Raw genomic sequence first — 15,048 nt, forward strand, 5'->3', positions numbered from 1 at the left:
GGACCCCCCCCCCAAGTGCACAAATTTTTGTGCACCGGGCCTCTAGTAGTTTATAGTTCCCACCTGCTTACTATGGTACTTGCCTGGCCTATCTTCATATAAACTTGAGACTCTTACTAAATGGAGAGCATTACTGTTGCTAATCAGTTATAATTTTTACTCCTCTTTAAACATTATATTTTTGAAGGGACTTGCATTGAGCATTTTTATTTACTTATTTATTTTTAAATATATTTTTATTGAATTTTAGAGAGGGGGATAGAGAGATAGAAACATCAGTGAGAGAGAAACATTGATCAGCTGCTTTCTGCACATCTCTACTGGGGATCGAGCCTGAAACTTGGGCATGTGCCCTGACCAGGAATCGAACCATGACCTCCTGGTTCATAGGTCGAAGTTCAACCACTGAGCCACACCAGCCAGGCTGAAGTTGTTTTTAAAAGTCATTTATTTTCATTAGCTACTTCCTGAAGACTACCAATGCCTAGTGTTGGGGCAGGTATGGTGAAGGTGATAAAAATGGTTACAGCACAGTTCATGCTTTCAATATGGTTAGTCTTTCTGGGGAAAACAAACAATTAAAGCTCATTAAAATGGCATTTGGATATATTTAAGACCTTCAGATATATGAGAAACAGGAAGAGCAGGGATCAGTATCTCTGCTAAGGCAAACCACCTGCTTACTATGTGTGGTATAATATTTTGTGACCTTAGGTTCTTTGGTGCCTAAATATAATCCAATAAATTTTTATTGCTGGTTTTACTTCTTGCATGTTGGGTTTTCTTGAAGCTGGTTTGAATTATTGTGATTTAGGCATTTAAAACATTTAGATGGGAAATAATGAATTGATCAACTAAATCTTTGCTTTAGAAATTTGATTTACACATTGAAGGGAGAATAATTATGAGGAGACTGTTAGTTTCTAATCAGCAATATACAGGTCTGTTGGCTTTCCAAAAAAGCCGTTTGTTTCTGAAAATAGCCAAAGGAGATTATTATAAAGTCAGTTGTATTGGAGGAACATGCCTGGTCAAACACTTAATATTGACTAACAAATATTACTAATGATCCTATATAATAAAAGGCTAATATGCAAATCGACTGAATGGTGGAAGGACCGGTTGCTATGATGTGCACTGGCCACCAGAGGGCAGACGCTCGATGCAGGAGCTGCCCCCTGGTGGTCAGTGCACTCCGACAAGGGGAGCACTGCTCAGCCAGAAACCGGGCTCATGACTGGCAAGCACAGCCTCCACTGCAGGCTAGTGGTAAGTAGCAAGGGGTCCCAGACTGCAAGAGGGATGTTCGCCTGCTGGCAGGCGGACATCCCCCAAGAGTCCCGGATTGTGAGAGGGCCAGGCTGGGCTGAGGAGACCCCCGCCCCTCAGTGCACAAATGTCGTGCACCGGGTCTCTAGTCTATTGTATAAGGCAGAGGCAAAGATAATAAAATCAGTTTCTAACTATATGCCGGATATGGTGTGGGCAGTTCCATGCACTTATTATCTTAATAGTTAAAACTACTGTGCAGGAGAGGTTGTTTATTTTTACAAATGTGGAAACTTGAGGCCTATAAGAGGTAAGTGACTTTCTGAAAGTCTCAAAAAAAAAAAAAAAAAAAGATCTAGACTCCCAAAGCCCATGCCGTCTTATTTCTGCAGAAATAGGAGTTTGCACACAAGCTGGTGTTAGGACCACGAGTTAAGAATTATTTTTACATTTTTAAACTTTTACATTTAAAGTTGTTTAAAAGAGAAGAAGAATATGAGACAGACCATATGGATCCACAGATTCTAAAATATCTGGCCCTTTATAAAAAAGGTTTGCTAACCCTTGCTCTAAACTCTTTAATAAAACCCTAAAACAAAAAATTGTGCTTAAATGCCTACCAAAAAAGTAGCACATATGCATATATGATGAAAGGTACTCTTAAACCTTTTTTTGAGAGTTCTTTCTTTTTGAAAAGCTAATGAAAACTGGGTACTCTGCAGGAAAATGCATAATGAAGTTTTCATTTAATTTCATGAAATTTATAGTCCCCTCAAAATCTGTCTAGGGTTCTTAGACTCCAGGTTGAGTAGTAAACAGAGACAGAAGGATTCAACTTTGTTGCCATACATCTAACTAACGCTAACATGCTAAACTAAAAACTAGGCTCTTCATAATTTTGCTGGTCTTTATAGAATGTATACAGGATTTGTGTAGCTCAGGCATTTCTAATAAAACCTCTCTGCCCCAAAAAGCGTGACCTGTCACGCCCACTCCCCCATTAAGATTCCCAATCGCATGCTGAGACATAATGAATCAGTTGTTTGGTAGGAGTTTCTACCACTAAATACCTTGTTTAGAAGTTAAATACCCAACATTTCTTCCCATCACATTCTTTATTTTCTCAGAACAATGTCACCAGGAAACCAGTGCTGTTAAAACATTCCTTTGTTCTTTCCTAGAGTCAGGAACTAACAACTTTGGCATGGCATCAGAGCACATCACATTTCATTGGGAAGTCGTAAAGCAACTACCTGGTCATTGGCAGAAGTTTTACAGAGTAGTTTTTAAATCTCTCTTGCCACATTGCTAAGACTGGCATAAAACCACATGCTTATTGTATTTGTACCAGGGAAGAATGAGGTGTGTTAATTATTTACCTTCAGATAAATAGAACTGCAGGTGCCAAGTAGAGACTGCCAGTACTAGAGAACAACTTCATTCTTTTGGGTTAAGGCTATAGAGAAGTACTTAAGTTGTCTATTCTGGTAATAGAGCTTTGGAGTAATGTGTACCTGATTTCAGCACTATTAAGGCCTTATCTTCCCTTAGTCTAAGTGTCCATATCTATAAAATGGAAATACCTATCTAAAAGGGTGTAATAAATGTCTCATATATGAAACCTACTGAATAAATGTATCTTTCCTTTAGTACCTAATTGAATATACATATTTATTGATTATGCTACATTTGCCAGACATTTTTCTAGAGATATTTCAGACACTTTACTAGATAGATGTTAGACATTAGCCTAGGTAATGTATTACAAATGTTTCCCTTTCAATGAGTGATAAGCTCATTGAAAAAATTCAGTTAGAAAATATGAAATATTAAAGTGAAAACTCTCTTGTAATGTCTTTAAAGGAAACTTAAATTTAGAGACTGTGCATCCATGTTTTTTCTAAATGTATTCTAATTTATTAAATTTATAAGAACAGAATCATAGTTGGTACCTTGCTTTTTATGTTAGTACTAGAGGCCCGGTGCATAAAATTTGTGCACGGTGGGGGAGAGGCAGGAGGGGTCCCTCAGCCCAGCCTGCCCCCACTCACAGTCCGGGAACCCTCAGAGGATGTCCTACTGATGGCTTAGGCCCGCTCCCCGTGGGCGGGCCTAAGCCGTGGAGGCTCAGAGCAAGTGCCCTGTGTGTGTGTGTGTCCGCTGGGGGCCTGCCCCCAGCTGCGCTGTGGAGGCTCAGAGCAGGCGCCCCGTGCGTGTGTGTGTGTGTGTGTGTGTGTCCGCTGGGGGCCTGCCCCCAGCTGCGCTGTGGAGGCTCAGAGCAGGCACCCCTCTGTGTTGATCTCTCAGGCTCCAGGCCACACCTGCGTGTTTTCTCAGGCTCGGGTTGCGCCCAGCCCCTCCTACTGAGCTGGTCATGACCGTTCCAGAGTCCTGACCTCATTTGCATATATATACATACGTGTGTGTGTGTGTGTGTGTGTGTATTGCTTTTTTTTAAAACTATATCTTGGGTTTTCTAAATATACCTACTTCATTTGTTTTAATAGGTACTTAGAATTACATTGATCAGAAATACCATAAGTTAACCAATTTCTTGTTGATTGTTTTTCAGTTTCTCGTTAATATAAATAATGATACCATAAACATTTTTCTACCTATATCTTTGTGTAGATACTAGGTTTTTTCTTTTCAGATTTTTTAGTTTTTATATTTTTTTGGTTAGGTTTTTGCAAATTTTATAATAATATTTAGGAGCATAAAGAAGTTAAAAATGTAGTCCTCCCCTTTTTACTTTTATCCCCCTGAAAATGCTAAGTCTGAGGTGTACACTTAACTCTACTCTGAAACACATATATACACAAGCTTCTTATATATATAGGAGGTGCCTCTCCCTCTATCCCACTCTCTCCATCTCCTCCTTCCTTTCTCCTTAATAATAAAGTGGGGGAACATAATATAAATGTGACCCTCCAAAATGGGTCTGTAAGTATAACATGGACATTCCTCTGGCAATATGTATGAGTCTAATTCATTCACTGCTTTACTCCATTCCTGGCCATTGTAGTCTCTCTTTCTCTGATGTTGTCTTCTATACTCTTCCTCTCAGTCTATTCTGGTCTCCTTGGCTGTTCTCACACTCCAAGTATGCACCCATCACAAGGCCTTTGCTAGTCCTTCTTTACGAATGTTTTCCCGCAGATAGCCAAGGAGCTCACTCCACCACTTTTCAGGTCCCTACCTAAATATCACCTTTCAACTATAAAACACATTAGTACTTTATGTGCAGTTCCCCGCCCCCCAAGCTTTTTATTGGTCTATAATATATATGCATGTGCATGTGTGTTTGTGTGTGTATATACAGAAAATACCCGAATCCCAAGTGTACAATTGATAAATTTTCACAAAGTGAATTCAGCCACATAACTGAAGTACTGGGACTTTGAGTTCAGGCTATCTAAAGAATACTCATATTCTTTAAATTTCTTAAACAAAATATATGCAACATATTTTAAGATATGTTTTTATTGATTTTAGAGAGAGAGAGGAAACATATCTTATTTAACCTATTTTTTAAAGATATGTTTTTATTGATTTTAGAGAGAGAGAGGAAGGCAGAGGGAGAGAAATAGAAACATCAATTGGCTGCCTCCTGCACGGCCCCCACCAAGGAGGAAGCCCGAAACCCAGGCATGTGTCCTGACCAGGAATCAAACCTGAGATCTCTTAGTTCAGGGTTGGATGCTCAACCACTGAGCCACACTGGCTGGACTTATTTAACCTTTTAATGGTTTATGGTTGTCATAAAGACAGGTTGATGGTATGTAATACAATTCTCATTGTAAAATGAGTACTGAAGAGGAGTGTCCTCCCCCTACACACGTGCACACACACATGCTGATTGAAGACTCCCATGGTTGACAATGCTAACTTCAAGGTCTGTGCGGCACCTATGAAGGCCTTCTCCCCTCCTCTCATTTCCACACACAAGCAAAAACAAAACATGAATGTGTTTGCAACCTTCTCTGACACTCCAGGAGCCTTGATTTTAAATTCCACATCCCTAGGAAAGGTCAGTATCGATAAACTGTAGGTAATATTTTCCTTGGACTAGTATAGAATAACAATAAAACTTATTTTCACTGGTCTGGTGCATGATTACCAATTTTTATGTAATCAGCGGAATGTATTTCTTTTTTATCTAATCATGGACATTGGGTATTTATGCCCATGATTTCTTCATGAATTGTATGGAGAATGAAGCTGATGATATGGTGGATGGAGTACTGAAATGTCTGTGCTTTGATTTGCATTATATTGGTAAAAGAGCTAGAAAATTTCCCTCTTCCCAGCATAATTAGTTCTTGATGGTATGTACTTAAAAATAAAAATGCTGTGATTAGCACAGAAAAAAAGTGTTTTCGTTGAGTTTATTATTTTTTATTAGGTACCTGTTAGGTGTACTTGGTTTGTTGGTAAGGTATATGCCATTTAGAGCAGGTATGTGTGACCTAAGTATATTTACATATTGGTATTTCTTTTAGGATCAACTCTATATTCTACCTATATAATCTGTATAAGTGACTACTATTTTTTTTCTGTAAAACCTTAAATAGCAATAACGGAGATATAATTTCTGTTTAGTAGCTGGCTACAAGAATATATTTTGAAAAGCACCTGTATTGTTCTTAGATATAACTATTTCATACAGATATCAATATCTACAAAATAGTGTATCTGCTGTTTGTGTTACATGCCAATTTGCACACAGTAATCAGTTGTTCCTGAATGCCAGATTATACACATACTCATTACTAGGGATGATTGTGGTTGCTGACTACACAGTCTTGCTAGCTCTTAGTCACTTAGTCAAACAAGTAAATAATTCAAAGCTTTTAGTTCTGTGAAACTTGCTGAGGCTAAAGTAAGAGTTATTCTATTATAGTTAATTTCATTGTATTTCTATAATGCATTGAAAATCTTACTTTGTCCTCACCATTAAATACAATATTTTCTGTGAAATTTAGGACAGGTGATGTCTGGTTTATTTTAATATTTGAAAAGGTTATCAGTTCTCAGTATTTAGCTTTAGATTTTAATCAGGACTAGAATTGCAAACTCTTGACATGGAAGTATTTAAAATATGTTTGTAGCCAAATTATGTGTCTAAATTATAGGCCATTTTTTAGTAAATTGCTTACTTAAAATATTTAGATAAATTACTCAAAATATTTGAAATTTTTAATACTATAGAGTTAGAATTTGGACTCAGTTATTCCAAGATTCCTGTCAGTCAACAGACTCTATGATAATAATTGTTGGAGCCTTGGGGATACTCTATGCTCTTAAGGTTTCTCTTGAAAGTAATTCAGTCTCTTGCCCTGAAACAATAGGATTATATCATGAGGAACTTCAGCTTTATTCCTGGAATTACTATTGATTTGTTGATTTATTGTATCCTTGGACAAATTGTTCAACTTATTATTTTTGAGACTGAGTAAAAATCTAAAGCTGTTAAATTTCTTAGAGAAAATAATTATGTAAATGTAAGGTGGTGTTATTCACTTCTCTTTTACTTTTGCATAGGTCAAATGCAGGAATTTTTTGCAAATATGCAGGTATAAATCATCTTTAAAATATTTCCGTTTAATAAGTTTGACTTTAGGTAATTAAAAACTAAGAGAAGCAGAGAGACTAGTACAGATAAAATTAAAAATCATTTAACTTCAGAAGATGCTTTGTTACTTTTATTTGGCTAGAGGAGAAAGCTGGACAGTTAAAGTATTAGCTTTTTCTCATTTCTCTTGCTCAGATCTTTTGCTGTTCCTTACCTAATACCCAGAATGGAGTTCTTATCCATTTGGTACATTTAACTGGCTTTAGAAGACCAGTCCTCTGTATTATATACTTTATATATAATATATATGTATAAATATATATATATATTATCTTTACCATAGTAGGGAGGTAATAATTTTGTCTTAAGATGCTTTCTCTTCCTCCATCCACTCGACTTCAGAAGAGATTCCGTTTACTGAGTAAATGTTTGATATCGTCTTTGTCACTGGGCACTGTTCTAAAGAAAATTAGTGCTGAGAGGGAATAACTGATATACTTAAAGTAAGATAATAGGTTACAACTTTGAATTTAAGAATTGCCATAGCTAAGACTTGGTACTGTCTAAGTCAATGGTTTCCAAAAGTGTGGCTTGGGTATTCTGTTGGATCTCCAAGACCCTTGGGCTATGGGTGTCTACCAAGTCAAAACTATTCTCATAATTATACAAAAATATTATTTGCCTTTTCATTCTTTCACAAGTGTATGATGGAGTTTTCCAGGAGTTACATGATGTGTAATTATATTATCATCCTGGTGGCTAATGGGATGTGAGCTTGTGTTGTTATTATGTTTAAAAGTGCTATCACTTAAAATTTCTAATGTGGTAAATATTTCTATATATAAAAGCCTAATATGCTAAGTGTCTAACCATTTGACCAGTTGTTATGACACGCACTGACCACCAGGGGGCAGACGCTCAATGCAGGAGCTGCCCCCTGGTGGTCAGTGTGCTCCCACAGGGGGAGTGCCACTCAGCCAGAAGTCAGGCTCACGGCTGGCAAGCGCAGTGGCAGTGGTGGGAGCCTCTCCTGCCCCTGCGGCAGCACTAAGGATATCCGACTGCCTGCTTAGGCCCACTCCCCCTGTCATTCAAACGCTCCCCCCAAGGGTTCCTGGACTGCGAGAGGGTGCAGGCCAGGCTAAGGGACTCCTTCCCTCCCCCCCCCCACCCCCCAGAGGGTGCAGGCCAGGCTGAGGTACTTCCTTCCCCACCACCATCGCTCCCCCCCCAAGTTCACGAATTTCATGCACGGGGCCTCTAGTGATAATAACCCAAATAAACAATGGCTCTTTGGAGTCCTTACTACTTTCTAAAAATGTATAGGGATTCTGTGAACAAAGTATTTGAGAACTGGTCTAACTTGAAATTTACTTACTTTTACTATATGTAAAAGAGGTGCTCCTGTTGCCTCACTTGCCAAGTCAGCTTTCATAAATATTAGATACATAATTTTCAGTTGATTTATAGTATTGCTTGTATATCTTGGTGTTGTAAGGAGCACAGGGTTGAGTATTTCAGTGCAGTTTGACTGTGCTACTTACTATGTGATCATGGAAAGCCACTTCAACTTCCTCTTAGTTTCTTCATATATAAAATAAGTCTGTACATTGTTATGAGTCATGAGAATCGGGAGTGTATATGAAAGTATGTAATTTACAGAACTGTATAAAGTGGCAATTTTTATATTCACTTATTTAAAGGCATGTGTTGGAGGAGCTGGTAAAGAGGAATAGAAGGAATTTGGATTTGAAGACAGTTCTCATGGTTCTGTCCCCCCTCCCCTCTATTTTTTTTTTAATTTTGTGAAAACTGAGAATTTTAATTTAATTGATCATAGGCTATGGTCAGAGGCCCTCATGTGATTGGGTCATGCTGAAAATAAAGAGATATGAGATTTATCAGATATGGTCAAGAGAATTACTTTGGTTCCCTAAGCAACTCATTTGATACTTTATCTCTAGTGCACAGGATATCAGTTAACATTGACTCACCTTTGAGTCACCAGCTATTAAGTTCTGTTATGAGGACCTGCAGCCCTCTTATCACTCTTTTGTTCAGCGTTCATATAAAACCACTTCAGAAAATTGTGAAGCATTTTAGATATTGATTATTCTATGCAGAATTAGGAGTTTAGATAAAAGTGGACATTTCTTATTAATTAGAGGATATATGAGAGAGTTGGGGTGAGGTTTTTTGTAGCAGTATTTGCTATCTTTGTTCTTAGTTTAATAACTATTGTGGAATACTTTTTCTCCTTAGGAGTACAGAAATTAAAATCATTCTCCCAAGTATGGACTTTGTCAGCATAGTGCACACCAAGGAATTCCGTAAATAGAACAATTCTTCATTGGTTTCTGTAAGTCAGTTTCTTAATATTCAGTTTAATGTAATCCTTAGTTATAAAGCTTAATGGCTCAGGTAGTAAGGTGATAATTAGGGCAGGGAGGCATATTGCCTATTGTTAATTTGATATCCTCACAAAGAACACAATTTTTAAAAATTAACTAGTATGGTGACTGAAATTATGCCCATGTGGCATCTGAAATCTGAGGAAGACAGACAGCTATAACCTTGAGCATCATACATGGTGAATGCTGAGTTCTGAAACGATTCTTTGTGGAAGGGAAGGCATTTGCTGCCTAACATGTCTCTAGGAGACCAGCCTCAAAATAGATAAATGGAAAGTGTGATAGGAAATATTTCTAGAGTACCCCACTGTACCAAATGCTTATATGAACTTTCTCATCTAATCTATAATAATAAAACCATAATATGCTAATTAGACCAGACAGCCAAACGACCTTCCGGATGTCATTCTGGATGTATTTCCAGACAAAGCCGTGGTGGCAGGGGCCGAGGCAGAGGCGGTTAGGGGCGATCAGGCTGGAAGGCGAGCAGTTAGGGGTGATCAGGCAGGCAGGCAAGTGGTTAGGGGAGATCAGGCAGGCAGGCAGAGTGGTTAGGGGCAATCAGGCAGGCAGGTGAGTGGTTATTAGGGGCAAGGCAGGCAGGCAGAGGGGTTAGGGGCCATCAGGCAGGCATGCAGAATGGTTAGGGGCCATCAGGCAGCCAGGCAAGCAAGCAGTTAGGAGCCAGTGGTCCTGGATTGTGAGAGGGATGTCCAACCGTTGGTTTAGGCCCGATCCCGCAGGGATCCCTATGGGATTGGGCCTAAACTGGCAGACATCCCCTGTGGGGTCCCAGATTGGAAGAGGGTGCAGGCTGGGCTGAGGTTCCCCCCGCCCCCCCCCCCCCCCCCCGCCTATATCTCTAGTCCTTATAATAACTACCTTCTACAGATGAATAAACTGAGGCTTTTAAAGTCCAAATAGTTTGCCCAGGGTCTCAAAGCTAGTAAGTGTTAGAACCAAAATTCAAAACCAAGTACTGACTCTAAAATGTGTGTGCTTAACACTTCTTTAAATTGCCTTGTCAGGAAGAAGCTGAGAAGCGAAGGATGCTACGAGCTTTTTATTATTTCATGTAATCCTGATCACAGCACTGTGAGGTAGAGGTGTAATTAGTATCCTCCTTTTGTATATAAGGAAACTGAGGCTTAAAGTCAGAATATATTTGAGGTCATATTGCTGGGAGGCAGCAGAATGGGATTCCAAGCTCAGCTGTTTGGTTTCAGAGTCTGCTGTTAACCACCGTTCAGTACCTATCATGTGTTTCTTTTCCTCCTGCATTTCACAATTTAGTTGGGAGGAAGGGGTGGTCTGGGAGAGCTAGAGAGAGACAGGAATGTAAACAGGGTGATTGGTGGCATAATAGAAGTGTGTATGAAGTGCTTTTAGAACACAGAGGGAGCAATTACCAGATGGTAGAGAAGGGGGGACAGGTTACAAAGAGGGGTGACTGAAATAGAACTTGAACAGTGAAAAGGAGCTTACCATGTAGGGCTAGTTACGAAATCAGAGTGGTTAGCAGGCAGTCTCTTAGGAGAAATAATACGACAGTACTAACCTTAGTAAGCATGGAGGAGCTTGGTGTATTAATTGTCTTTTTAATGTAATATCAATTGAGTTGTCTAAGTAAAATTGAACATTTGAAATTTTGACTCATGGTTTACCAATACATATAGGAAATTAAGAGTATTTTGAACCACTGATACTTTGTTTTTTTTATAGCTTACATCTAGTTTTGTATTAGTGTACTGTACTTTACATAATAATGTGCATGATAAAATTATGGCTAATTGAGGTTTTGTAATTATATTTAAATGCAGCAGGGGAACTCATTATTTAAAGGAATACTGAGATGCCTCTAAAGAACAATAAATGAAGAAACATGTTGATAACCTGATTGATTCGGTTTATATATTTGGTTTAGGAGAATTTGGAGCACAATTATGTTTGCTAGTTTCTTATGTGAGACTAAAAGGCAAAAACCACACAGAACTCCCAATTCCCTGTTTATAGCTGCCTGTTCTACATTCTTCCTTAGGCAAGATGTAGTGTTGTTTGTATTCCTAAGCCTGAAATAGGACCGTGTCTCTGAGTGCCTAACTTTGGTCTCTCTGTTCCTAAGTAAGCATAGTTGCTGAAGTTGTTAAATGACGTTTGAGCTGACTGTTAAAAGACAGTTTAGCTTTAGGCACAGGGAGATAGGATGGAAGTACAGTGTAGGTGGAAGAAATAGCAAAGGGACAGAATATAGGGTATTGTGCAATATCTGTAGAGCTTCAGCGAGGAAGCCAGTATGCCAAAAGGTGAGCATGGAGAAAGAAGAAAACCAGGATTTGTGTGTCCCATTACATGCTAGGATCTTTACTAAGTGCTTTACATCTGTGAACTCTCTAATATAGATGTGGTTTGCTTATAAATCTTAGAGATGTGGTAAGTCATGTGTGGTAGCTTTTTATTAAGAGAAAGAAAATGTTTTTTATTTTATAAATATTCTTTTTAAGAAAATGAAACGTAATTTCAGAAGTCACAACTTTCTGACTAATCATGAAAACCTGAACCAGGCCAATGGGAAACACAGAAGAACAGCAGAAGAGACATTTTAGAAATATTATGGAGGGGAATGGAGGTGGATGGGACTCATTGGTGGTAAAAGGTAACTTCAGGTTTCCAAGTGTCTATGAAATTAGTGGTGCCAATAAGATAAAACAGGAGAGGAGGAACAAGTTTGAAGAAAAGGTGTTTAATTTACTTTAAGCATCAATACATGAAACTTACAAAAGCAGTAAGATCAAATGATGTTGCTAAGGAAACTAGAAGAGAAATAAGAAGAGAAAACCCAGGTTGTTTTAGTATAGAGTACAAACCTTCTACTTCTTCATTATGGAAAATTTTAAACTTACTCAGAAATTAAGAGAATAGTTCAAAACCCTGTTATCCATAACCAGATAATTAACTTGTGGCCACTTTGGATCATCTGTATCTCCCTACAATCTCCTCTCCTGATTATTTTGAAACAAATCTCTAGGAGTTGGGACTATCCTATCTATAATAATAAAAGCATAATATGCTAATTAGACCAGATGTTCTTCTGGTCAAAGCCCAGGCTGCGAGGGAAGCCTGGGTCCCGGGTGCCAGAGGGAAGCCGGTGCTGGCAGCCAAGGAAAGGAAGGCCTACTCTTGCACGAATTTCGTGCATCGGGCCTCTTGTCCTATATAATAAAAGCCCAACGACCGAACGGCAGAACAATCAGTCGACCAGTCTCTATGACGCTCACTGACCACCAGGAGGCAGACGCTAAACGCAGGAGCTGCCCCCTGGTGGTCAGTGTGCTACCACAGTGGAAGCAGCCGCTCAGCTGACTGGGATGAGCAGCTGCTCCCACTGCAAACCCCGGGCCAACGGGCAGGAACCGGGGCTGCAATCATCGCCTCCTCGCCCAAGCCTCCTCCTCCTCGTTCCCTGCCTCCTCCTCTGGACGCCTGCAGGCTGCGCAGCGCTGCCGCTGGGCTCTCAGAGCTGACCCCGGAGGCTAGGAGGCAGGTTCGTGGCTGCCTATAGGCCTCGTGGGACTGAGGCCCACTCCGCCGCCTCTCAGTGCTAGTGTCCCTGGGCCTGGCCCCAACCGGGTCACATGGAGAGGCAAGTGCTCCGGCTCCACGGAAGATGCTGGACCAGGGAGCAGTCTCTCAGAGGGCAGGTCCACAGCCGCTCGGTTGACCAGGATGAGCAGGCTGATCCCCACAGGCCACGCCCCCCACCAGTTCACAAATTCTGTGCACCATGCCTCTAGTAATCTATAAGATTCTAAATGTGTTATTTTCACAGCACCTTCCCTCCTTGACAACCTCTGCCTGAATATTTCCAGAGATAGAAGTCATGCAATGCAATGAGCTAGCTGTGTTCTTTTTTTTATTAGCTCTAATTATTAGAAAGTTTTCTCTTTTATTGAGCTAAAAATCCTAACAGTCTTAGTACTTTGCCAAGGACACACAAGCCCATGCTGAAGTCAAGAAAGGATTTAGACCTCAAAATATTTTTATATTGGGTTTGTAGTAAACCCTTTTTCTCTAAAGATCATAGTGTTTGCAAACAGTTTTTCTGCTGCCATGTGTTCAGGGTGCTCATAGAGCAGTCTTGGAGACACATCTTAGTCAGAGCAAAAGCTTATTTTAGATATTTAAAAAAGCTTCTCTCAGAGCCACATATGAGTAGATGGCTTAGCTACTCTTGTAAGTGTATAATTTAATACTATATTTTTAAAATGTTACTGAAGTAATTCACATTTTTTAATTAAATGTTTTTTCTTTTAAAATTTTACCTAAGTATACTAATCATAAAAATTCAGTTCAATTAATTTTTACAAGGTGAACAGAGCAGCATTCAGAACAAGCAGTAGAATATTACCAGCAACCAGGAAGTCCCTCATATTGCCACCTACTCATACCTCGACACTGCTCTGCCTAAGAGTAACTACTATCCTGACTTCTACACCATTTCTTTTGGGTTTTGTTTTGTTTTTGTTTGTTTTTTGTTTCTTTTTGAACTTTATATAAATTGAGTCATACCATATGCACTCATTAGCTTCTTTAGCTTAATAGTGTATTTATGAAATTAATCCATGTGTGGATGTAGTTTATTAATCCATTGTGTATATATATATGGAGTGCTTATTATATTTGCTATAGAGTATTTCACTGTGTGACTGACCTCAGTTTATTCCTCTATTGTTGGTGGACCGTTGGATTAGTGCTATTATAAATATTCTTGCACAAATCTTTTGGTGAACCTGCCACGCGTCCAAAACGGCAACCATCCCGTTTGCGTCTATAGACACTTATGGTGTACTAAGGGTGAACATTTGTGCACATTTCTATTGGATATATCTAGGAGTAGGATTGTGAAACCTTGGTTCTTGTCAGGGATCTTCAGATTGGGTTTAGAGTATATGTTCCAGCAGAAAACAGGATGGTAATCAAATCAGCCTCAGGGACTGTAGACCAGGCTCTGGAGTTACATTTGAGTTCTATTGTGGACTGAATTGTGTCCTCCAAAATTCCTGTCTTGAAGCCCTAACCCTTAATGTAACTATATTTGAGAGGGCCTTTAAGAAGGTAATTAAGTTCAAATGAGATCATAAGGATGGAATCCTAATTCAGTAGGACTGGTTTCCTTAAAAGAGGAGGAAAGAGCCCTAGCTGGTTTGGCTCAGTGGATAGAGCGTCAGCCTGTGGACTGAAGGGTCCCAGGTTCGATTCCAGTCAAGGGCATGTACCTTGGTTGCGGGCACATCCCCAGTAGGGGGTGTGTAGGTACTGGGGATGTGCAGGAGGCAGCTGATCGGTGTTTCTCCCTCATCGATGTTTCTAACTCTCTATCCCTCTCCCTTCCTCTCTGTAAAAATCAATAAAATATATTTTTTTAAAAAAAGAAGAGGAAAGAAACCAGGAATTGTGTGTACAGAAAAAAAAGTCATGTGAGGATGCAGCAAGAAAATGGCTGTCTACAAGCTAAGGCGCGAGGCCTCACTAGAAACCAGCTGTGCTGGTACCTGGAGACTCTAGGTTTTCTCTTTCTTTGTTCTCAGTGTCCTGCCTTGTCAATGAGGGCATGCCAAAGAGCCAGGAGGTCTGGTGCCGCAGAAAAGGCAACATTTGCTGCCAGTTTGGGGGCATGTAGTAAGCACTGGTTTTGTTGGCCAGTGTTTGGTATTTGTTTTGTTTTGTGTTGTTTTCCTACAGGTAGGCTTTGTTATTATGCTTTAAACTGTGGTGTGTATTACTCAGAAATTTAGA

At 39.5% G+C, this 15,048-nt stretch overlaps 1 protein-coding gene and 1 long non-coding RNA gene across 2 annotated transcripts in view; both read left to right on the forward strand.

Annotated features, from left to right (window-relative positions):
* The window catches only part of LOC106728391, a 16,082-nt gene extending 1,161 nt beyond the window's left edge, over window positions 1-14,921 (forward strand). Inside the window, exons 2-4 of the long non-coding RNA XR_001364691.1 lie at window positions 9,107-9,203; window positions 11,777-11,908; window positions 14,841-14,921. This is a non-coding gene — a long non-coding RNA (uncharacterized LOC106728391). The remainder of the gene's footprint in view (window positions 1-9,106; window positions 9,204-11,776; window positions 11,909-14,840) is intronic.
* The window catches only part of LOC102248079 (PDZ domain-containing protein 8), a 32,087-nt gene that overhangs the window by 4,209 nt on the left and 12,830 nt on the right, over window positions 1-15,048 (forward strand). The window lies entirely within an intron of this gene.

The sequence above is a fragment of the Myotis brandtii genome, unplaced genomic scaffold (genome assembly GCF_000412655.1).
Source record: "Myotis brandtii unplaced genomic scaffold, ASM41265v1 scaffold604, whole genome shotgun sequence".
NCBI lineage: Eukaryota > Metazoa > Chordata > Mammalia > Chiroptera > Vespertilionidae > Myotis > Myotis brandtii.